This window comes from Hibiscus syriacus, unplaced genomic scaffold (genome assembly GCF_006381635.1).
Source record: "Hibiscus syriacus cultivar Baekdansim isolate YM2019G1 unplaced genomic scaffold, ASM638163v2 tig00111000_pilon, whole genome shotgun sequence".
NCBI lineage: Eukaryota > Viridiplantae > Streptophyta > Magnoliopsida > Malvales > Malvaceae > Hibiscus > Hibiscus syriacus.
This window is the reverse complement of record NW_024062947.1, coordinates 769283-795378: the sequence shown is the minus strand read 5'-3', so window position 1 is coordinate 795378 and position 26096 is coordinate 769283. Positions and strand designations below refer to the sequence as shown.

Genomic DNA, 26096 nt, shown 5'->3' with positions numbered 1-26096 from the left:
GGCTTTTACCTCTCGAGATCTTTGAAAACCTGTAACTTTTGGACTCCCCACTAGCTTCGAATCAATGTATGTGTCTCTCTTTCTCTCTTTTGGTTATATAACTCTCTGTTTTTTCTTTCTGTGTTGTTTGCTTCCTTTTTTATATTTCAAAATGGTATTCTCTGTTTTTATCTCTCTCTGAAAACTCTGCCCCCTCTTCTCTCTGTCTGAAACTGGTTCCCCATTTTTCTTTTTATGGTTGTGGTTTCAGTAGATATCAATCTTCTGTAGGGTAATGATATCATAGTTTCTAGGATAAGATTTGTTGTAGATTTGTTCTGACTTGGTGTAGAACTCAGTCACTGTGGATGACAATCATCGGGCGGTGGGATGTTCGACGGCGGCTCGGTTTGAGCGGCTGCTGGTGGAGATCATTATGGTGAAACCCTAATCCTTGAGCGATCTAGACCGTTAGATGGGTTCATATCCAACGGTGTAGATCAGGGACGGCTGACAGCTGATATGTTGAAAACCCTAATCTATTTATGGTTTCGGGTCGGGTCGGAACCTGATACGGTACGGGTTGAATGCTAGGTTGTTGGGTCAGCTTCTGGGTTCTGGTGGGGCTTCGGTTTGGGTTGTATCTGGTTTTGAATTGGGCCTTTGGGTGTCTGGGTCTACTGAGTGTTGTAATATGGGCTCAATTTTGTGATGTTTGGGTCTGCACCATGGAAAAATATTATAAGTAAATAATAATAATATTATTATTATTATTATTATTATTAATATTTTTGTGGACCCGGACAAAAAACGGGTGTCTGCACTTGCATGATAAACCTGAAACCAAACTATTTCATATTCTCATAAAAGAGAATAATATTAAAACCACCCTTTTTTCTTCTTTGGAAAAACCAAAGAAATGTAGCTAAATTACCAGCCCTACCTTATCCATATCATGCAAACCCCTTTGTTCCATATCTTGAAGCAAATTTACATAATCACTTAACCTATTATGAATCAAAGACAAGATTAAGAGATGCAAATAAATGGTAAAAAGATTATTATTAGAGATCACAACATGAAATTAAAATGTCAATGTCTAATAATAAAAGTGATCAATTTCACCTAAGCCTTATTTAATTTTAAAGACAAGCTTTTGATACAATATTAAATTAGTCTTACTAAATCGGGACAAATAAAGTTTATGAACATGAAGATAATGGTAATTTACCTTCCACGTCTTAGTAAACGGTTGTAAGAACTCAAATGCTCTTCAAGATGATACTTGTTATTAGCAAGCTCCTCGTTTGGTAATGAAAACTGACCCAACTTTGTATCATTCTCCTGATTCAAGTTTTTTTCTCCTTCGTCTTTTGGAGATAACATACGTCTTCTGAAGTCTTTTTTTGTGAGAAATGCCTCTTAGCAAATCTGGCTGATTTACTTTTTCTAACATATTTAGGGTGTTGATTCCTCCAGTTAGGATGATTTCAGTTCATTAGCTGTTAGGTCTGCAATATTTCATAGTTGTTACATTATGATATTCATTATTTGAAGAAGAAGATAGAAGAATATTGATCAAAAGCTTTGGAAAGTTAAACTTATGATAAAAACGTGTCAGGCAAGCAATTAATGGTCCAGCTCAGCATTCCGTCACCCACGTTAATGACCGTTAACGTTGAGTAACCAATTTGTTACAAATTGTTACTGTTAGTGACCAATATGTTACTTCTGAAACTTAAGTGGGGAAACGTAAACCTACTCAAACATTATTTACCATTTGTGTAGTTTACCCTAATTATAAATTTGGAGGGAAACTGGCCTATGGAGCCAAGTTGTCAGGGCCGGCTGTTTCTGGTCCCCTGCCACATTCTTCTCCAATGAAGAATCTCTATCTCAAAATGATAACACATCACTTGTGGTCTATATGACGTAGGATAAGTAGCCCCCTAATCATCAAGAAAATGAGCTTTTCAACCGTGGGCTCCTTCCCTTTCTCCATTTCTGATTCCGAGAGAGACACCCAAACAACCACTAGCTGCTAGAGCTACAAAGGTTACTCTTTGTTTGGTTTTTGGTTTTAGAATCTTCGATCTGTTGCTTTTGCAGCTTGATGGAAGTACCAGCTCAAGCTAGTAATGGCAATGGCGGGCACGAGTACGACATTATTAGTTGGTTCGATACCTTGTCGAAGAACGCAGCCGCCGTTCAGAGGGAAACACTTTGCCGGATTCTTCATCTGAACTATGGCGTCGAGTACTTGAAAAAATGGTTCGGGGACATGGAAATCCAAGACATGGACTCATGTGCATTGGAATCTCTTTACGCCTCTTTAGTCCCTTTAGCCTCCCATGCAGATTTCGAGCCTTTTATCCAACGAATTGCAGACGGGGACACTGCTCCTATTCTCACACAACAACCTATTACCACTCTCTCTCTAAGGTACGTACATCATTTTTTTTATAGTCTTCATCGTGATATGTTTTAACCATGGCGTTTCTTTCATTTGAAGCTCCGGCACCACCGAAGGGCGGCAGAAGCTGGTACCCTTTACTCGCCATAGCTCGCAGACCACTTTGCAGATTTTTTAGGTTAGCAGCAGCTTATAGGTCAAGGTATTTAATTTCATGGTTTCAGTTTGTACTCTTTAATTGTGTCAGCAAGGGATAAATGGAGTCGTTTTCCTATTGGCTGGATGCTGATTTTTTTTCCATCTTTTTGTGAAGGGTTTATCCAATAAGGGAGGGTGGAAGAATCCTGGAGTTCATATACAGTAGTAAACAGTTCAAAACCAAGTGTGGATTAACAGCGGGAACAGCAACTACTCACTATTATGCTAGTGAAGAATTCAAAATCAAACAACTGAAAACCAAGTGTTTCACTTGCAGTCCACATGATGTGATCTCCAGCGGTGACTATAAACAATCAACTTACTGTCATCTCTTGCTCGGCCTCTTCTTCTCCGATCAAGTCGAGTTCATCGCGTCCACCTTCGCTTTTAGCATAGTCCAGGCCTTTTCTTCTTTTGAAGATCAATGGGGGGAGCTATGCAGTGATATCAGGGATGGGAGTCTGAGCTCGACGATAACACTACCTCGGATGCGAAAGGCCGTGCTGGATATCGTTTCTTCAAACCCGAACCCGCATTTGGCATCGCAGATCGAAGCGATTTGCAGGGAGTATAGAGCTTCAAACTGGTACGGCATCATCCCCAAGCTGTGGCCAAATGCCAAGTATGTTTATTCCATCATGACCGGCTCGATGCAACCTTATTTGAAGAAGCTCAGGCATTACGCGGCTTCGTTGCCGCTGGTGAGTGCTGATTACGGGTCGACCGAGGGCTGGATTGGGGCGAATCTTGATCCAGGTTTGCATCCCGAGGATGTCACTTTCACCGTGATGCCTACTTTTGCTTATTTCGAGTTCATACCCCTTTATAGACAGAAGCAAGATTTGACCTCGGCCGTTGATTTCACGGAGGATGTTCCGGTTCCACTCTCCCAAGTCAAGCTCGGACAAGAATATGAGATTGTCCTTACTACCGTTTCCGGTATGAAACTCTTATTTACATCAATGTTTGAAACATTCATCTGCACCGGTATATAATCGCTTATTATTCACTTGTATGTGAAATTTTGCAGGACTTTACAGGTATCGTCTAGGAGATGTGGTGGAAGTGGCTGGTTTTCACAATGGGACACCGAAACTGAACTTCATATGCAGGAAGAATGTGATATTAAGCGTTAACATCGACAAGAACACGGAGAAGGATCTTCAGATGGTGGTAGAAAGAGGGTCTCAGTTGCTGTGTAAGCATGGGGCGGAGCTCGTCGATTTCACGAGCCATGTCGATGTGGCGCATCAACCGGGACACTACATGATTTACTGGGAAATCAAGGGAGAAGTTGATGAGAGGGTGCTGAGCGAGTGCTGTCGATTAATGGATGCTTCGATCGTCGATCACGGCTACGTCGTGTCGAGGAGGACCAACTCCATCGGGCCTTTGGAGCTTTGCGTCGTGGAAACAGGGACTTTCAATAAGATTTTGGATTACTTCATCGGGAATATTGGGGCGGCACTTAGCCAATACAAGACACCGAGGTGCACCGACAACCCGATGCTGCTTCGAATCCTTAATCTTTGCACCTTTTAAGAGGTTCCGCAGCACGGCTTACTGTTGAACGACAAAACCAACATATTAATGAAATTTTATTATCTACCAAGTCTTGTTAACTTGAGATTCTTTCTTCCCTTTATCACAACACAGTTGATTTTCCAGATGTGATACGAAATTTTGTTTAAAAAAAATGTTGTTTTGGTAAACATTTAGCTTCATATATTATTCTTTCTAAATTAGGGTTAAAAAAACGTCCTTTCCTAATCTGCAACACTCCCATATAAGAAGGAACCGATGACCATTTCAAATAGTAGATGATTTAAACGAAGCCTGTCCTTTAATCATGGTAGATGAGGGTTTCTTTATAAAAATAATTAATCAAGAATCTAATCCGAAAATTTAATATCAAATTTTATGTATTCATATTAATGAAAATCATTAAATTCAGCACTTTATCTATTAAAGGCTTAAATAAATATTTACTCACTCTGTCCCGTTAATTATCTCCATTATTAACTTTTAAAATTCAAAATTTTTAAATTCTAATCATGAATATTTTAAATAATTAAATTTTATAAAATATATTTAAAATTACTTGATTAAAAATTTTAAAAATATATTTTTTGTATTTTTATTAATAATAAATTTTAAGTAATTATGAGTCAAAATAAAAAAAAATTGAGTTATAAAAATTAACAATAGACTAGACAGTTTTAATAAGACAGAGAGACTAAGAAAATTAAAAGTAAATAAGGAACGAAAATGAAATTAATAGACAGAATCACAGAAATAAGTAACAATTGTTTTATTTGGAAGTTATTTTATAAATGGATTAAAGACGTTTGATTTTTGAAGTCCTCAAATGGAATTCTTGAATCGAGTACTCAGACAGAAATTAAATTCTCACATCGAGAAACTAAATAAGTACATAATCATAAGATAAAATTAAATCAAGTACTCAAACAGAAAATTCCAATCAACTAACATTTTTAATTCATTTTAGAATTAAGTTTTTTAATTAATTTTAAGCATTAAGTCTTAATATTTGTTTATGAGATATTATTAATTTATAATACTCTACGTCCATGTCACGTGAAATTAACAGATTTTTAAAATAAAATAATTTTAAATTATTAAATTTTATAAAAATAAAAAATGTCCATTGACAATATTATGACGTGACATATAATATCATTGAATCTAAATTCCTTTTTAATTTAATGTTAATATAGATGAATTCATAAATTTTTAAAATGAATAAATTTAATTAAATTAAAGTAATATTTTAATTATTTTTGCAATTTATAATTTTATCCTTCTTAATCTTTAATATATCTTTTTAAAGTTTTATAGTTTTGATATAAAAGGAGTGGATGGACCAAAAACTAATAGTGGACAGACATTGATGAGGAAGACAAAGTATTAGGTCCTCATGTTATTATCTTACGAAAATGAAGACATAATTACAATGAAAGGTGCATTTATCAACGTGTCCTATTTTCCCATATTGGGGGGGGGGGGGGTTACACAAGTAGTTTCCCTACCTATGTCAGGTCATATTTTGGGACAGCAGCATGAGTTGGATTTGTTACCTTACACGTGGTTTGTAACGTGGGGTGTTAATAATTAATATGAAGACTATAATTAGGTGTTTTATTAAATAACCAAAAGTCATACTTTTGGGATATATAAGATACGTTATTCTTAATCAGGGGTAGATATGGAATTTGAATTCGACGGAGTTCGATCCGATTAGATCAATTTTTTTAAAAAAAATTTAAATCCAGGTCGGGTCGGTTGGATCAAGTTTTATATTAAAATATTTGGATTTGAGTTGGAGTCGGATTTAAGGTTAAAATAATCTTACCCGACCCAAATAGTTAATGCATTATTTTTTTTACTTTTTTACTTTCTTTAATTTGGTGCTTTACTGATTTGGGATCGGCATGCCATCTCCTTCAAGGCTTCAAACACTTAAACCCGAACATCTCGCTCTCTTTCAAAATTCAGACAATGCAAAGAAATCGAACTCAGAGCCTTAATTCCCTTTGTAATTCTCTTTGTAAATTCTTCACCGAAGGTTCGAGCCACCGTAGCGACTCGCTTTCCCATTTCTGTACTGCAGGTATCTCCGTATCTCTCTTGTTGAGTTGTTTCTCTCTTCTTTATTTGCTACTTTAACTGTAATTTCATGGTCAATGCATTGTCTGTCCATTTTTTCCCATCTAAGTGTAAGTTGCTAGCCAAATATGTACTGGTTTACTGTTTGACTTTGCATAGATAAAGGATTTTCTGTGCTATGTGTTTATTAGATTCTTGTGCTGATGATTTTGTTTATACATGGAAAGAATTGTGCCAGTTCGACTTTCATGTTATTTTCAAAGACTAGGATAGAAAACACGGGAAGATCTGAGATCTTAGCTAATTGGATTAATTAGAATACACTAAATTCATTATTTTAAGCGTGGTTCTTGGACTGTGTTTTGCTAACGTTTCTGATGTTAGTTTTGTTTTATGTGGGTTTCATTTGTTATTTGAACTTATATTTTGTTTAACTATTAGTGATAGTTTGATTGTATATTATTTTTGATTGGTGGTATTAGATTAGGTTGGGTTTCAATTAAAGGATTATGATTCTATGCCCATCCCTACTGAATTGCTTTCGGAAAAAAAATCTTGACTTTGAGGATAGTATTAAAGATTCAGTGTTTTTGGGTCGGGTCAGGTTTTATTAAATAAAAAGTTAATTCGGGTTGGGTCAGATCAGGTTTTTAAGTTATATATCGGTTTGAGTGAAATTTTATTTTGGTCGGGTCAGGTCGGGTCTCAGGTGGGAGGACTCTTGTTCTATGGTCAGGTCGGGTGGACCAAAAACCCGACCCAACTGACCCATGCCCATCCCTAGTCATAATATACAGTTAAGAAAAGATGTTAGTAAAAATATTAATATTTTTTTAACATTTTCGGTAAAGCACTACCTAAAACATTATTTTTTACCGGAAATATTAATATTGGACGATACCTAAAATATTTAACATTTCTGGTAAAGCGTTACTTAAAATATTATTTTTTCTATAAAAAATGTTAATATTGGACGCTACCTAAAATATTATTTTTTCTACCTAAAATTAAATAGCGAAATTAATATTTTTGATAGATTCTTCCCTTAACCGTTTAGCAGAACTACCCATCAAATGGTTAACTTCTCAGAATCTCATTCAAGGTTGAGGCTAGGTTCACATAAATTCCAAGTCTTGATCAAATAAAATTCCAGTATCGAAACACAAACGAACAAATTAAATTGAGCTGTGAAATGGGGGGATTGTCATTACTAGTTAGAAATGATAAACAACACAAACTTAAATCTCATACGAGAAGAAAAAACAGAACAACGATGATTTATATATTGTTCTTTCCTACCTTTTTTTATTGACCATTAATGGATATGTCTCTTGTATACACATGATGCCGCTGTCCATGAATTGATTTGTGTCCGTCATTCGTACCAGTCGAAGACACATATTACGCACGTATAGTCTTTTTAGAGAAGTTAAATGTTGAAGTTTTGAACTCCAAACGAACAACTTTTCTGATGTTCAAAGGTTGTCTGCTGTGAACATGGATGGACCGAGGGGATGGATGAGGCAGTCGCCTCCCATAAAATTTAAAATTATTATATATTTGAAATTTTTTATATAAATTTTATTAAAAATATGTTTTCGTCTAAAAAAATGTAAGTTTATATCCTAATATAAAATTATCCTCCGTTATTGGGTGTGAACATTTCAATGTATGTTGCTTAAATTAATGAATCATTGTGATTATTGATTTACAATCGTTGACTGGACTCTCTTTGTTTTTGGATGTTTTTCCGAGATTTTTAATGGGAATTTATGTTTGCCTCAAAACTATAGTTTCCAAATCTCAAAACAATCAACTATATTTGTCCCTTGCTTCTTGCCAAAGGGTAGAATATTCATTATCAATAAGCTTGGATGTATTACATATACACATGTTTATTAATGTTTATGGTCCATTGATTCTTGCCCATATCTCCCCACAAGATTATGTTGATTCGATTGTCATTTTTCTACTGAGTTTTCCTTCTCAACCTCAGATTTAAACGAGACTCGAGTCATGCTAATTAATTTTGACAACTCATACATGTGATATTTTATGCAACTAAAATGATCAAAAGTTAGTACATTTAAGTAGTTTTCGTCTTGTCAAAAGGAAGATTGAAATTTTACTGCCTTTTACTGTACCACGTACGTGTAATATGTTATTGTTTAATTACATTATATCTCCCTTGTGATATGATTGAAAGAAACGTTTCATATTAAAAGTGTGTATATATATATATATATAAGAATCCATTAAATAGTATTGATAGTTAAAAAAATACTGTTATTTTTTAAGATTCTAGATTCAATTAGTTATTTCTATATATGTACATGCATTGTCATTAGTGGAGAAATATTATAAACATATATTATTTTGTAACCATCAACAACTTTTCAAATATATATATATATATATATATAAGGGTATGATCATTTACACAATGTAAAATTATTTTAATTTTACACAAATTTAAGATCGTTGGATGAGTGAAAATAAATTGCTTAGATTAAAAGTAGGAAATGTAGAGATATTTACTAGGGAAAAAAGTAAAGAGTCAATCCAAATCATTTGTTTTCACCTATCTAACGATCCTAAATTTATGTAAAATTAAAAAATTTACATTGGGTAAATAGATCTTAATCCATATAATAAAGGGTAAACTTTACTTTTAATATCTAACTATCACATTTGTTTTGTTTTAGTCATTAAATGTTAAAAAATTAATAAAATTATTAACATGACATGATTTTTTAAAAAGTCAATGATGATGTATGGTGACACGCATAGGCCAAACTATAAAAAATTTTAAAGTGTCTAGAGAAAATTTATTTTGGGAAAATTTAAAAATTGTATGAAGAAATTTTTTAAGTGGATGAATATGAATAATGGAAGACAATTTATGTTTAAGGTGTCAACATTCTTTTAAAAATATATTAGTTTTATTTTTAAATAATATTTTATATTAAATTTATGATAAAAATTTTTTTCAAAAAAAAATGGGGACACCCCTCGTTATATGTTGCTGCCAGGTGTGACACGTCAATATCACCGTCAATATTTTAACGATTGATGATTGAAATGAAATCGAAACGTAATATTCGATATGATTTTGAAATAAAAAATAGATGGGTGGCTAAAATGGAACAAAAATGATAAATGGGTACTAAACATATAATGTGCCCTAAAAGAAATTACTTTTATGGTCATTAAAATTTGAATATATTTATATTTTAATCACTAAAATTTTGAAAATTATGTTGTAATCTTTTAATAATTTTAACAATATCAAATTCACGAGTTACAGGTTTAATGTATGCTGTATGCATGTATAAAACAAAATCTAAATGTTAGTTATGTTTTTAAAAAAAAATAAAAATAAAATATTAAAATAGATAAAAATTAATAATTTATGTATTAAATGCATAGTTGATCTTATATATATTAAAAAAGTTTTGATAAGAAGGGTATGGTTTATATTGGAATAAAGGGAAAGTAGGCAAAGACAAGAAAGTAGGGACAAGCTTAGCCGCTATACAGAGAAGACAGTAGTCATTGACAAACACGTGTTAATTTGCTTTTTATGTGTTATACAAAGGAGAATCTGCTTTTCATTTTGGACAATTCAAATGAAAGGCAATTTGGGTCATTTACATCTTTCAATTATATAAACAAGCACATGTCTGAATACGACAGTAGAAACGAAAACATACAAATTTGCTGCTGTAACTAATGATTTATAAATGGTGGTTAGGTCGCTACCATTAATGGAATATCACTGTTCATACCAAACAGTTGGGAGATTGGGATTGGCACTCGTTTTAATTAGAGACGACTAATGATTTGATTAGTTTGTGATATAACACCCCAAATTTTCTGTCGATAGATAAAAAATTAAAGAAGGGTCTGTCCCTCGGGGAAAAGGTCACCCATGCCCTAGCCTAAACGACTAGGGTACTGCTATTGAAATTTTTAATTTAAAATTTGTTTTATTGTTTTAAAGGCTAGTCACCCGTCGTCCGTCACCGCCTCCATTCAACTCGTTGTCGATCAACAACCAAAAACCAAGTCTCTCCGCATCGAACAACGACATCGTTCGCCGTAGGAAGCTCACTAAAGCTTCGTCGTCCCCAACCCTCGTCACCTTGATTAACCGTAATTTCTGACTACCATCAACTTCCGTTCGCTTCACCGTCGGTGTGGTTGGACTTCCTATCGCCTCCCGTTCGAAACCTTACCATTGGGTAGTATCGTGGTCGCCATTCTCTTTTTCGTCAGCGTGGGTAAGATCAGGTTGATTTCTGGTTAATTTTTGCTCGTTTTGCTTATTTTTTATGGGTTCACGTTGTTTGAAGTCGAGGTAGCAACCGGAGTGATCGTCCCGCTAAAGCGACCCTTATCACCGCCGCACGCGCCGACAGTGCGCTCGTTTTAATCAAGACGACTAATGATTGATTAGTTGTGATTATAACACCCCAAATTTTCTGTCGATAGATAAAAAATTAAAGAAGGGTCGTCCCTCGGGGAAAAGGTCACCCATGCCCTAGCCTAAACGACTAGGGTACTGCTATTGAAATTTTTAATTTAAAATTTGTTTTATTGTTTTAAAGGCTAGTCACCCCGTCATCCGTCACCGCCTCCATTCAACTCGTTGTCGGTCAACAACTAAAAACCAAGCCTTTCCGCATCGAACAACGACATCGTTCGCCGTAGGAAGCTCACTAAAGCTTCATCGTCCCCAACCCTCGTCACCTTGATTAACCGTAATTTCTGACTACCATCAACTTCCGTTCGCTTCACCGTCGGCGTGGTTGGACTTCCCATCGCCTCCCGTTCGAAACCTTACCATTGGGTAGTATCGTGGTCGCCGTTCTCTTTTTCGTCAGCGTGGGTAAGATCAGGTTGATTTCTGGTTAATTTTTGCTCGTTTTGCTTATTTTTTATGGGTTTACGTTGTTTGAAGTCGAGGTAGCAACCGGAGTGATCGTCCCGCTAAAGCGACCCTTATCACCGCCGCACGCGCCGACAGTGCGCGTGAGATTCACTCGCCGGTCTAAGAGCCTTCTGGAACCGGGTCAAGCTGAGTCAACTCACTGAGTCAACTCAGACACAATCAACTCATTGACTTTGACTGACTGTTAACTTTGACTAGAGTTGACTTTGACTTTGACGTTGACTTTGACCAAAAGTCAAATTTTACGAAAAGTCATATTATACGTTTTTCGACGTCCTGAGTCTGAATTCGAAGTCTGTTTTGTCAAATTCAATCATGGTAAGCTTTTTTTTTTTGTATTTTATCTCTTGATTCAATATGAATTTTCACGTTAAGTTATGTTTCTAATGTAATTAATTTTACCATGTATCCAAGATATTAAGGGATGTGAAAATTAAAGTTCGAGGTCGATCAAATGTAGTTTAATTGGTTAATCGTTATGATTCGAAAATCGAGGTAATACATTACTAACTTATGTATGCTTTATGGAACATGTTGGCACTGGTAAATTCATAGATGAATATGTTTGGATACATGTGTGTGATTAATATATTTCTAAACTCGATCCAAATGCGATGAAAAGTAATTAAACTGAATAACTCTCAGATTACACGTATAAGACACTAGAATTCGTATTTAATCCGACAAACTACAAATTCACCTATTAAATTATTGATTTGTTTGGAATGTCGCTATTAATTAGATCCTAACATCAGAAGGTACAAGACCTATAATTATTGATTTATCAGCAAAAAACTAAAGACTAAAACATCGGGAGTATTATTTATGTTTGAATTGTTTAGAAAATTGAATTAAATGGAAAGACTGGATTGAAAAAAAATAACCAAACTACCCCTAAAGTGTAAAATGACTATATATGACAAAGTTGAACTGAATGGAAGTATTATAAGTAATCGAATTGTTGAAATGACCGAATTACTCAGGAAACTCCGAAGAGATCAGGATAAACTTGAATACAAAATGACCTAAGTACCCTCTATGACCTAAAATTTAGTGGATAACTTGGATAATTCTGGAAATGCTGATGAACCTATATGTTGTAATGTCCATAGGGGTTAGGATCCCCGAATCAAGCACATCAATATTTCTTGATACTGTTGCAATACAAAAATGAAACAAATACCATTGGACTACTTGTTCATCTTCCTAAGATCCATTCAACGATGATTCTGAAGGTGATCAATTCAACTAGAGCAATTGGTATTAAGAAATGAATAATGGTATAGCACGTCGCTTTGAATGATTAGAAAATATCGCAGTGTTGGGATTGTATAGTTTAATTGGACTCAAAATTCTAATAATTTGATATAAATCCTAAATAATATAAATTGTTGTTTCACTCTCATTGGGTTAAATTACTAAGAATTCATCAAGAAACCAAAATCTCTAAAATGCCTCTAATTTCCTAAATAATGGAATCACTCCTATCATATCCGAAATCTCGAGTATTTCTGAAGTAAAAGATTTTGAATACCATTATGACTACTTAGTGTCTCCAAAAAATATCTGAATATTATGTGATCTTGATAAATCAATTCTCGAATGACTGATGAATTGTTAGCTATCAAACCCCATTTTTATAGGGATATTATTTCTAGAATCTATCAATTTACAAACGTTTCGTGGCTCCCTACATGATAAATACCAAGTACCTATGAAAAATCCCCAAATTCTCTAGTGTGTTCCCTATGTGCCATGTGATTATTTTATATGTCCTAAAATGTGATTTACTGATGTATTGGTTTACTATTTATGAACTATAGATACATGATATGTGCCCTCTGATTACCTGATTTCACTGGAAAATATAATTGTTCTTGATTTATGGATCATGGAATCTACTGGCTACTACTTGAATTATTTTATTGGGACACTGTCTGGGTAGGCTAGAGTATGGAGGTTCAGCTTGATCAAGCTTGTAATTCCTTACGGACCTAAGGTATTACTTCGATAGCCTCTAAGGCCCCAAGGCACTCACTTAGTAGGGGGACTGTATTTTGGTGTACGAATGAAGGGCATTCATGTGATTTAAATAACTATTGTCATTTAACAACATTCTACTGTATCATGATTATGATATTAAAGTTACTGCTCAATCTTATTTTTACTAGATATTGTATGGTTAGGATTCTGGAGTGTAGTGGTTCAGCTCTGATCAAGCTGGTAATTCCTTACGGACCTAAGGAGACCCTTGGGTAGGCCCACAGGCCCGAAGGTATTCCCTTAGGGTGGCTTCTTTGTTGTGTGCTTAGGGCAAGTCCTTATGGATGCAGTTCTGGAGAACTGCATATGAGTGTTCGATTAGAGGGTATTACTGTGGTTTAAAATATGTTTTAAATTACTAATGTTTTTAAATGATCTATATACATTTCTCTATTTTGTTGGAACACACTAGACTCATCAATTTAATCTTTTGAATATGTCTCTCTGAATACTTCATTCAGACCGTGAATCCTTGTTTGTAACTGAAGACTTAACTAATGAAATCTGAAATCATCAAAATCTGATGATGTCTATCACACTAAGGAAATCTATGTTTTACCATATACCGATGACTTATTGCATTTATCTAGTTGTTCTGTGTTATTGAGCTTTCCAAAGCTCATTCTGTTACTTGCCATTTCAAGTTAAAGAGTTTGATTATGTGCTTATACCGATATTAGTAAAGGAGTTCCAACGACGTTGCTTGTGGAGTATGGTGCATGTAATTAGGGGGCATGTAGGTTGTGTTCTGTTTTATATTCGAGTTTGAATCTTGTTTTACTACTGGATATTGAAGAATTTTATTTTATTGTATAAATGATTTTCTGAACCTATATTTTATCTATAAATTATTTTACGATTTTAAATGGATTAACAAAAATTTTAAAATTTTTCCTGGATTTTTATTATGGGTCGCTATGGTGGCCCTAATATGACACCTAGGATCAGATTGGGTCATCTGCATTGGTCTGAGGGTGTTACATTTAGTTGTATTAGAGCTTAGGTTAAGTCAAGTCTTCTGGATAGATTGGTCGATCATCTGTCATAGGATGTTTGGTCTGTACATGCCCATAGATTATGACCGTACTTTTCTAAGCCATAACTCTGATGTCAAGTAATCATTCTGTAATAAGTGTACCAAAGTATCTTATCTATTATGACTCAATTTGTGCAAGAAGGGAATAATGTTAGTATTCGTCCCAATTTTGGAAGTTACCAGCGAGTATTATGGGAGATTACTTATTTGAAAATTCTGACCCGACACCCAACCTGGATTTGAGTTTTGGTCATCTCTAAATGTTCTGTGCTGATAAGCTCATAACCAAACTATATAAGTAAAGTTTTGAGATTAAGATCTGCTACCCAAGTAGATTGGAGAACAAGGTATTTGGTCCAAACTTAGACAATGTGTTTTACCACAAAAGGTTTTGCAATGATGTACTGAATTGAAGAATTTTCGGAATCATGCTTGTACAAATTTTACAAGTTTGAAACCCAATAAGTGTTGAGCCATGTACCTCAATTATTTGACCTATGAGATTAAAGTAAATGTTTGAATACTTGGTAGAAGTGTAAATCTCGAGACAATTATGTTACGTCTGAAAGAAAAAAGTTATGTCAGCATGTTGCACTGAATTTTTAATTTAAAATTCATTTTATTATTTTAAAGGCTCGGGATTTAAATCCCTAAAATTCCCAAATTAAATCCCCTAATTTTCCACCCAAACCTTAGTCGCCCCTTCGCCTCCCTGAATACGACACCTTCTGTAGGCGTTCCACCCGCCACTAGGGATGGCATGGGTCGGTTAGGTCAGATTTTTGGTCCACCCGACCTGACCCGCATGAAACAAGATTTCACCTAACCCGACCTGACCTGAAATAATAAAATATATTATTTTTATTCAATAAAATAGTGACTTAATTAAAAAAATATACAGAGGGGTATTATTGTAATTATTCCTAAATATATAAAGTAAAAATATATTTTTTGGGTCGGGTCAGGTATTGTTCACCCTAAACCCAAACCCGACCCAAACATCAAATTTAAAAAACCCGACCTGAACCCAAACCCGAATTGTTTTAAAAAATCCTAACTCGATCGAGTCGGGTCGGAACCCGTCGGGTTCTGGTCTCATACCCATCCCTACATGCCACCACCTCTATTCAACTCACCGTCGATCGACGAGTAAAACCTGAGCCTCCCCGCACTAAACAACGACATTGTTTGTCGTGGGAAGCTTTCTAAAGCTTCGTCGTCCCCAACCCCCGTCGCCTCGATTAATCAGAATTTTTGACGACCATCGACGTCCATTCACTTCACCGCCGGCGTGGTTGGATTTCCCATCGCCTCCCGTTCAAAACCCAACCCTTGGGTAGTACCATGGTCGCTGTTCTCTTCGTCGTTGGCGTGGTTAAAATCAGGTTTGATTTTCGGTTAATTTTTGCTCGTTTTGCTTGATTTCTTTATGGGTTCACGTTGTTTGAAGTCGAGGTAGCAACCGGAGTGATTAGACCTCCAAAGCGACCCCCGACACCGCCGCATATGCCGCTATGCATCGATATTGCATGTGGGATTCATTTTTCGATCCAGGATCCTTTTGGAACTGGTCCTGTCAGATCGAACCGGGTCGAGTTAAGTCGACTCACTGAGTAAACTCGCTAAGTCAACTGGATTGAGTCAACTCGGACAGAGTCAAATCGTTGACTTTGACTGACCATTGACCTGATTGTTAACTTTGACTAGAGTTGGCTTTGAGTTTGACCAATGTTGACTTTGACTAAAAAGTCAAATTTTAAAAATAAGTCACATTTTTAGTTTTTCGACGTCTTGAGTCCGAATCCGAAGTGCGTTTTGCCAAATTCAATCCCAACAAGCAATTTTTTTGGCATTTTATCTCCCGATTCAATATGAATTTTCACTTTTAAGTTCTGTTTCTAATGTAATTGGTTTTGCCATGTATTCGAGACATTATGGGACGTGAAAAATAAAGTTTGAGGGAGATCAAATGGAATTTAATTGATTAACTGTTATGGCTCGAGAATCGAGGTAGTACATTACTACCTTATGTATACTTTATGGAACATGTTAGCATTGGTTAATGCATAGATGAATATGTTCGGAAAGTCGCTATTAATCATATCGTAACATCTGAGAAGGTACAAGAGCTAGAATTATTGATTTATCAGCAAAGAACTAAAGACTAAAACATCGGGAGTATTATTTATGTTTGAATTGTTTAGAAAATTGAATTAAATAGAAAAAATGGATTGAAGGAAATAACCAAAATACCCTTGAAGTGTAAAATGACTATATTATACGAAAAAGTTGAATTGAATGGAAGCGCTATACGTATCTGAATCATTGAATTAACCGAATTACTCAAGAAACTTCAAAATGACCGGAATAAACTTGAATACAAAATGACCTAAATACCCTCTATGACCTAAAATTTAGTGGATAACTTGGATAAGTCTGGAAACACTGATGAACTTATATGTTATACCGTCCATAAGGTTAGAAACCCTAGATCAAGCACGTCAATATTTCTTGATACCATTGCAATACATAAATGAAATAAATACCATTCGACTACTTGTTCGTCTCCCTAAGATCCATTCAACGATGATTCTAAATGTGATCAAATTCAACTAGAGTAATCAGTATTAAGAAGTGAATAATGGTGTAGTACGTCGGGTTGAATGATTGACAAGTATCACAGTGTTGGGATTGGATAGTTTAACTGGACTCGAAATCCTGATAATTCGTTATAAATCCTAAATAATATAAATTGTTGTTTCACTTCATTGGGTTAATTTACTAAGAATTCATCAAGAAACCAAAATGTCTAAAATGCCTCTGTTTGTCTGAATAATAGAATCACTCCTATCATGTCCGAAATCTCAAGTCACTTTGATGTAAAAGATTGTAAATACCTTCCTAACTACTTAGTGAATCCAAAATATATCTGAATACTATGGTATCTTGATAAATCAATTCTCAAATGACTGATGAATCCATTAGCTATCAAACCCCCTTTATATAGGGATATTATTTCTAGAATCCTATCAATTTACAAAAATTTCGTGGCTCACTACCTGATAAATACCAAGTACCTCTAGAAAATCCCTAATTCTCTAGTGTATTCCCTATGTGCCATATGATTATTTATTTTGTCCTGAGATGTGATTTACTGATGTATTGGTTTACAGTTTATGAATAATGGCTACTTGATATGTGTTATCTGATTACCTTTTTTCACTAGAAAATATAATCATTCCTGATTTATCGATCATGGAATCTACTGGTTACTTCTTGAACTGTTTTATTGGGACACTATCTGGGTAGGCTGGAGTATGGAGCTTCAGCTTTAATCAAGCTGTTAATTCCTTACGGACCTAAAGTATTCCTTGGGTAGGCTATAAGGTCCCTAGATACTCCCTTAGTAGGGAGACTATATTTTGGTGTATGGATAGAGGGCATTCATGTAATTTAAATAACTACATTGTCATTTTACAACATTCTATTGTATCATGATTTTGATATTAAAGTTACTGTTCAATATGATTTCTACTGAATATTGTATGGGTATGATTCTAGAGTATAGAGGTTCAACTCTGATCAAGCTGGTAATTCCTTACGGACCTAAGGAGACCCTTGGGTAGGCCCATAGGCACCAAGGTACTTCCTTAGGGTGGATCCTTTGTTGTGTACTTAGGGTAAGTCCTTATGGATGCAGTTTTGGGGAACTGTACTGTATTGGTGTTCTGTTGGAGGGTATTACTGTGGTTTTAAAATATGTTTAAACTACTAATGTTTTTAAAGGATTTGTATACATTTCTCTGTTTTGTTGGAACACACTAGACACCCCCAATTTAATCTTTTAAATATGTCTCTCTGAATACTTCATTCGGACCGTGCATCCTTGTTTGTAACTGAAGACTTAGCTAGTGAAATATGAAATCATCAATAGAATCTGATGATGTCTGTCCCACTAAGGAAATCTATGCTTTACCATATACCGATGACTTATTGCATTCATATAGTAGTTCTATATTACTGAGCTTTCCAAAGCTCATTCTTTTACTTGCCATTTTAGGTTAAAGAGTTTGATTCTATGCTTATACCGACATCGGTAAAGAGTTCCACCGGCGTTGCTTGCGAAGTATGGTGCATGTAATTAGGGGGCATGTAGGTTGTGCTTTATTTTATATTCAAGTTTGAATATTTGTTTAACTATTTGATATTGAAGGATTTTATTTTAATATATAAATGATTTTCTAGACTTATATTTTAACTATAAATTATTTTACGGTTTTAAATAGTTTAACAAAAAATTTAAATTTTTTTCTGGATTTTTATTGTGTGTCGCTCTGGTGGCTTTATTGTGACACCTCATATCAGATTGGGTCATCCACATCGGTCCGAGGGTGTTACATGTGAGTTATTCAAACTCGATTTTATTAATATTCGGTTAACATTTCATTTGGGTTAACTCAACTTGAGCTCTTGTTTGACTCATGACCTTAACGAGTTGAGTCGAGTAATGTCCAACTCGATTCAATAAATTTACAAATATTTCATTAATTTTTTAATTTTTTAGTAATTATCTTTAAATATATTTTATTAAAAAATTAATTAATAATTATTGATTTGCGAATAGACAAGGCGTGTTCGATAAGTTGAAAATATTTTTCTAAAAATGTTTTTCCGGTGTTTAATAGCTATAATTAGTTTTAGCTGTAATTGATTTTCCTTAATGTAATTCATTTTCCTTGTTCATTTGTATTTTCTATAAAAATGTTTTACAATCTGATTTTCAGTAAAATAATTTGCAAACTTTTTCACTTCAAAAATAATAATATTATTTTATTTATTAATTAATATAATATTTTGATATCATTTTAATAAACATAATATAATTTTAATAATATTATAGTTTTAAATATTATATTAATATATACTGAGTTATATTATTATAATATATGATATTATATTTTTAATTTAATATTATAATTAAATTATTAATAATGAGTAATATTATTTTTGTATATTTAATATTAATATAAATACTACACAAATCAAGCAATCTCGGTAATAAATAAATTATTATTATTATTCTTTGATGTCCTCGGTGGTAAAATAATAGTTTATTATATTTGATATTTATGATATGAAAATTTATCAAACTAGAAATTATTTACATAACATTATCCAAACACCGTAAAATATTTTCTAGAAAATATTTTTCAATAATTTATTTTAAGTAAATTAATTTCAGGTAATTCAATCTACATAAATTATTTTCATAACATTAATTACAATGTATCAAACAAGAGAAAAATGATTTACACAATATCATCAAAACACTGTAAAAATAGTTTCTAGAAACTGTTTTCCAGAAAATATAATTCATTTTTCGTAAAACTGTTTTCAAGTAATTTATTTTACGTAAATTATTTTTCCAGAAAATCAATTACAGTCTATCAAACATACCTAAAAATGAAGTCAAATTACTAATTAGTAATTACTATTAATTTATTATTTTTTAATAAACAACAAAATAGATATTAAATTATTAATTATTAATTCACTAGATTTTACATATAATTAAAAAATAAGACAGAAGTTCTGGTGAGCTTAACAAGCATGAGTCTAGTCGAGAAACAAATTTTTAACGATTACGAATCGAACAAAACTTTACTGAGATTAACGAACAATAAATCGAGTCGAGCAATAATTCTTTTAACGGGAAAAAATCAAAACTACTCAACTCACGACTAACTCTTTCTATATGCACCCCTAATTCTAATATTAGATGTTAAACCTCTAAGCTTGGTCCCCTTTTGTGGTTCGTTTGCCGATGCAATCAAATATGTTTGTATGTATCTTTGTTCGAGTTTCTTGGTTAGATTTAATCTTTCATTGTATGACCCTAATGTGATCTTAAGTTACTAGTTTTGTTCAATGATTATATGAAAATTTCCTAATTATATGCTTAATTTACGATTATGATTGTAAATCTTTATTGTAATTTGTGATTTTTCCTATTTTGAATAAAAATTATTTGCTTCTATAAAAAAATAATATCGTAACCTCAATGCCTCTGTATTTTTAAGGGTGAATTACATCATTCACTACTCAATTATTTTCTCACTCTTATTTTGGTCACTAAAGTTTTTCAATTTAATAAATAAGCTTTCAAATTGTTGAATTCTCTATTTCAAACAACTAAGATTTATGAATAAAATAATTTTTTTATTTCATAATTGTTTAAAAATGTAGAAAATGTAATCCAAATATATATAACTCTTTATGCATAACTTGTCAGCACAACAGAATCATTACTGGCCAACAACCTCTATGTCAACTCATACAATGCTCACATATTGTATGCCTTGGCATGCTTCAATATTTTCTCTGCTCCTTCGATGTTGCCTTCGTCTTCTGCATCAACAATAAGAACTTTTTATCGAAACAACTCATGATAGGATTTGGTTAACAATTTTGTTAAAACATCTAAAGTTTGATGAGCGACCGAAACATAATTAACTTGCAAAACTTTGTTTGTCATCTTTTTATGAACAATGCATGTCGATCTCCACGTTTTTAGAACGAGCATGTAAACCAAGATTGGCACAGAGGGCCATAACGTTTGTGTTTTCTCTTCATACCACTGACATACTATCAACTAACTCTCCCACATCATATAAAAAAAAACTTAATCCATACAACTTTTGAGACGACATCAATGACACTTTTATACTCATATTCTGTTATGGATCAAGCGATTGTTCTTTGCTTTTTGGAGCTCCACGACACAAGGTTTGGACCAAGGAACACAGAGTTGCCTAACAAGGATTGTCTATTATCTATATTACTAGCCCAATTTGCAATCGAAAAAGCGTACGCATGACGAGACTCAATAGGTTGCGAAGATCAAAACAAATTACCATGATTAAGAATCCCATTCAGGTATCTTAAGATCCTTTTTACAACTGACCAGTGACCTTCACACGGATGATGTATGTACTATGCTATACGGATCACACTGAAAGTTATATCCGGTTGAGTATGATTGAGGTATAGTAATGCTCATGCCACACTTCTATAGGCAGTGGCATCGTTAAGGGTAGTGTCAGCATCACGTGTGAGTTTGTGCGCGACCACTATAGGGGTTGGGGTAAGCTTAGCACCACTTATGTGCATCTTCTCAAGCAGATCACGAATAAATTTTCGTTGTCATAAGACAAACTTCTCTTGACTATTGTGAACCTCAATACCAAGGAAATAACTAAACTCGCCCAAGTATTTTAGGGAGAATTTCTTACCAAGTAACTAAATCGGTTTCTCTATGTCATCACTAGACTCCCCTGTGATGACTATGTAATCGACATAGACTTCAAGAAAATGTGTTCATTGACACATCAAACAAACAAGGATGCATATGAAAAAGTGCCTTTAAACCCTAGCTCAAGAAAAAAGTGTCGTAGTTTAGCGTACTGTATTCTTGGAGCTTGACACAAATCATATAATGCCTTCCGTAGTTCACACGAGAGGTGAACCATCATTATCAACTTGTTCGAAACTTGGAAATTTTATCATAAAAACCTCTTCAATAAGCTCACGGATAACTCTATAAAAAGTCTATATTTAGGGCATTTTCACTTAAGTTATTGATTGTCTAAAGGCTCATATAGGTTCATTTAGATGTATTTGAAGCATATAGTTGCATTTTGTGGATTTGGTTAGCCTTAGCCTTTTGTTTTGTGAATTGCTATTTTGTGGGAAAGGTCTTGTTTCGGATGTTGGTGTGCATTATTCTAGGAAAAAAGGGTGTGTGAGGAAAATTACCATGGCAAACTAAGTTGTTGAAGCAGAATGAAATGTCTTGGCATTTCTGGTGTAGAAAAAAAAAGGAAAGAAGATATTTTCACAATTGAACAACTGTAATTCTAGCACGTGGAACTTGTTGCTAACCACCCAGGAAGGGCTCACTGCCACCTATTGTACTACCCCTCATATATGGGAAGTGTGACTTAGGGTACTATTGGAAATTTGGGTACAAATCCTAAATACATTCCTTGGATATATATAGAATATGACGTCACTCAGAAAAGGATCCTTCTTTTCATCTTTTCATTTTCTCTTTTTGGGAATTAATGAGCTAAGGAAAAGTGAGAGAGGCGGCTGAAAGCTTTTATCTTTCTCCCCCTTTCACCTCTTTCATGGTGATCCTCCATTGGCGAGCTCGAGGGAGTAGTGCCCTTGACGTCCGAGAGGAGTAAATGGCAAGGTGACGTTCATGGTGGTTCGATGTGCTACCAACAACCGACATTAGAAGTTTTCCTCTACCTTTAAGCTTCTATTTTTCATTCTCATGGATGATTCGAGCCCCACCATGAACTAAACTTTATTTGGTGGAGGTTTATTTATGGTTTAATAAGTGTTTGTTTAAATGAATGTTTGATGCTTTTTATGTTTATCACTTGTTTTGTTCAATTTTCTTAATTACATAAGATTGTAGGGCATGAGAGTGACCATTTCTTAAGTATAATACTTATTGTTCGAGAGAAACCAAGTTAGTGATCCTTAGTGTTCAAGAGAAACTAAGGGAAGATCGACGTGAACAATGGGTGCTAGATAGTAACTAAAACCTAATCCGAAGTTAGTGTTTGAAAGAAACTAAGTGAGGATTTCAACGACTAATAGGAGTCGTGCTTAAACAATAGGTTAGTTGCTGCTGCTTGGGCCAAGAGGATTACCATGGAATCTTAATTTGTTAGGTTTCTTGACTAGAGATAGTTAGGGGCACTCTAGACAAACTCAGTCGAGCAAGTGAGCCATTGAAGCTTAGACCATTCTAAAAGACAAGCCTTAGGATTCGTAAGTGACCCCACCAATCATTCACATAGTAGCTTGTTTGTGTGAGGATTTCCAACTATCTTACTTAATTCTCGTGTTTACCATTTTACTTTGCCTTGACATTTCACTTTATTGGTTACATTGCACACAACTCCAATGCCATGACATTTCCATCAATTTTGCCGTGACATCTCCATTTTCCATCCATTCGCATTACTATCCTTCCACAATACATACACATTCCATTTGCCTCGGCATAATCATTTGCATATACCATCACCTTAACTATACTTAGATAATTTAGTTTTTGCTTTGACTAGACTTATAAATTTCCTTCAATCCCTGTAGATACGATACTCACTCATCATTGTATTACTTGTGCGATTGTGTATATTTGCACATAATTTGCACATAATTTGTGTATATTAGTTTTGTCATAGTATTTTTATTTTTATTTCTCTTTTTTATTTTTCTATATTTTTACTTGTTATTTTTGTTTACCTTTTTTAGGTGTTGTGTTGTTGCATGACTCGAGGAAGACGTGCTCAAATAAACATGTATGCTTTAGGAAACCAAGGTATTGACCATGTGGAGGATCAAACATATCAAAATTCCACGGCAATTCCAAATATTGAAAATGTTTCTCAACCACAAACTATTAGAGATCACTTATTCCCACCTTGGATGACCTCGAACGTGGTATCGTAGCTCCAGTGATTCAGAAAGCCTACTTCGAGCTCAAACTGGTTATGTTCGACATGTTGGACTTGATTGGACAATTTGGTGGTACGCCTTAAGAGGATGCGAGGCAGTATGTTAGACAATTTTTGGAGGTGTGTGATTGTTTTCGACAGCAAGGTGTGCATGAGGATGTGCTGAAATTGAAGTTGTTTCCATACTCATTGAGAGATTGAGCTAGGGCATGGCTTAATGGAGTTCCATTTGGTTCGATAAAATCATAGGCAAACTTGTGCAAAAATTTTTTGCTACGATATAATCCACCTAATATGAACAACCATCTTAGGAATGCCATATCATCTTTTCATCAAGCTGATAATGAGTCTATGTATGAGTGTTGGGACTGATACAAGGGACTCCCATCCAAGTGTACTAATCATGGATTCCACGATTAGACTCACGTCGTGATGTTTTATAATCGAGTAAATGCACCCACGAGGATGATCCTATGCCTTGGAAAATGACATGTACTAGACAAATCACATGAAGAAGCATTTGATATCCTTGATAGGATAGCATATAAAACTATCAATTCTCTTATTCAAGTCTAGGAATGGGGAGATAAACTCAAGACACATTAGAGTTGGATGTTGATGGCTCTATTTCTGTTCAATTGTTAACCATTACTAATATGTTGAAGAATCTTCAATGTCCTAGCGAAGTGAAAGAAGTCAAGGTGGCTAGTTCTTCTTTGTATTTTGCTGTGGCAATCACTATTTAAGCAAATGCCCTGACAACCATGAGTCTGCCAATTACATGGGACATTTCATTAGGAGCAACAACAACCCCTACTTAGACACTTACAATCAAGGATGGCTTTAGCATCCTAATTTTTCATGGGGGAATGAAGGAGTCTACAATGTCAGCAGCTCGAATTGGAAGCATAGTATGAATAAGCCCCCATCCTACCAAACGAACATGCCATGGCATAATTCTAACAATGGGGCAGCATCTTCATCGAACACCAACTCTTTGTAATCTACTTTCCAAGACTTTATGGAAACTACGAAGGCTTTATTGCAAGATCACATCACATCTATTAAGAGTCAAGAAGAATTATTACAAAGCCAAGGGGCATGGTTGCAAAGTTATAATTCGTCCTTGAGAGCTTTGGAAATGCAAGTGTGTCAAATCGCCATGACATTACAAGAATACCAACCAGACAGATTGCCTAGTGATACTGAACTCACTAAGGCTCAAGGAAAGAAGTAATTTAGTGTATTCACCTTAAGGAGTGACACCCAAATCTACAAAGATGCTAAGTTTGGAGGGGAGGGAAGGGGGAGACGCTTGGAGCCCAACCATGAGATTCTACATGAATATTCTCAGTTGCAAGAGGACGTACCTTCAATGGAGAGCAAGGTTGAGGGTTTGATGAGTGAACCCAATAAAGACAATAAGCAAAATCCCACGATAAAAGATAAACCCCCACTAGTAAGAGTTGATGACCAAAGGGAGGCTGTAGAATTTTGCCGTTTTTCACGCACTAGCAATTACTTGAAGCTCAATGAAGAAGATAAAAATGAGTTCGAGGATATTCCAAAGGAGATGAGTTAGTCTAGCTTACTCATAGCTAGACCAGGTATGAAATTCAAACCTTTGGATTTCATTGAATTTACTCCTCCTAAACCCTTAATTAAGCATGCACCCATATTAGAGTTAAAGCCCTTGCTTGAATTTGAAATTAAGGACAAAATTCCTAATGAGAAATTATCATTTGCCATGGTAATTTGGTGGTATACTGACATTGTCAATTTTCTCGTTAGTGGTATTTTTCCTCCTAATTTGATTAGCCATGGAAATAACAAGTTCATGCACAAGGGTGGAAACTATGATTGGGATAACCCCTACTTCTTCAAAAAATTTTCTTCCCAAACGATTAAAAGATGCCATAGCAAAGAGGAGATCCTATCCCACTACCATTCTGTTTCATGTGGAGAACACTCAAGAGGAGAGAGGACTACTGCAAAGGTCTTGCAATTTGGGTTATATTGTCTTACATTGAAGGTGACATTGTTATATATGTGGAGCATTTTGGTCTATACTTGTGCTCCAATCAAACGCGATAAAAATTCCATAATAATTCATGATGTTTGGAGTTTGCATCCCTTCAACCCTCTTTAGTTTATGTTATATAAGTTTTATTTTGTCGTGAGTGTTTGTTTGTTTATTTTTCTTTGCTTTATTTATTTATTTTTAATTTTAATATTATTTTTTTAGTGGATCAAAGTCCCACACATGTTTTCCAATGGTAAGCCCCCATGGATACTGCACCCACTTAG

General features: G+C 34.4%; 1 pseudogene; it reads left to right on the top strand.

Moving 5' to 3' along the window:
* The first annotated feature begins 2077 nt into the window (after nucleotides 1–2077).
* On the top strand, nucleotides 2078–4160 carry LOC120149282 (annotated as a pseudogene).
* The last annotated feature ends 21936 nt before the right edge of the window (nucleotides 4161–26096 follow it).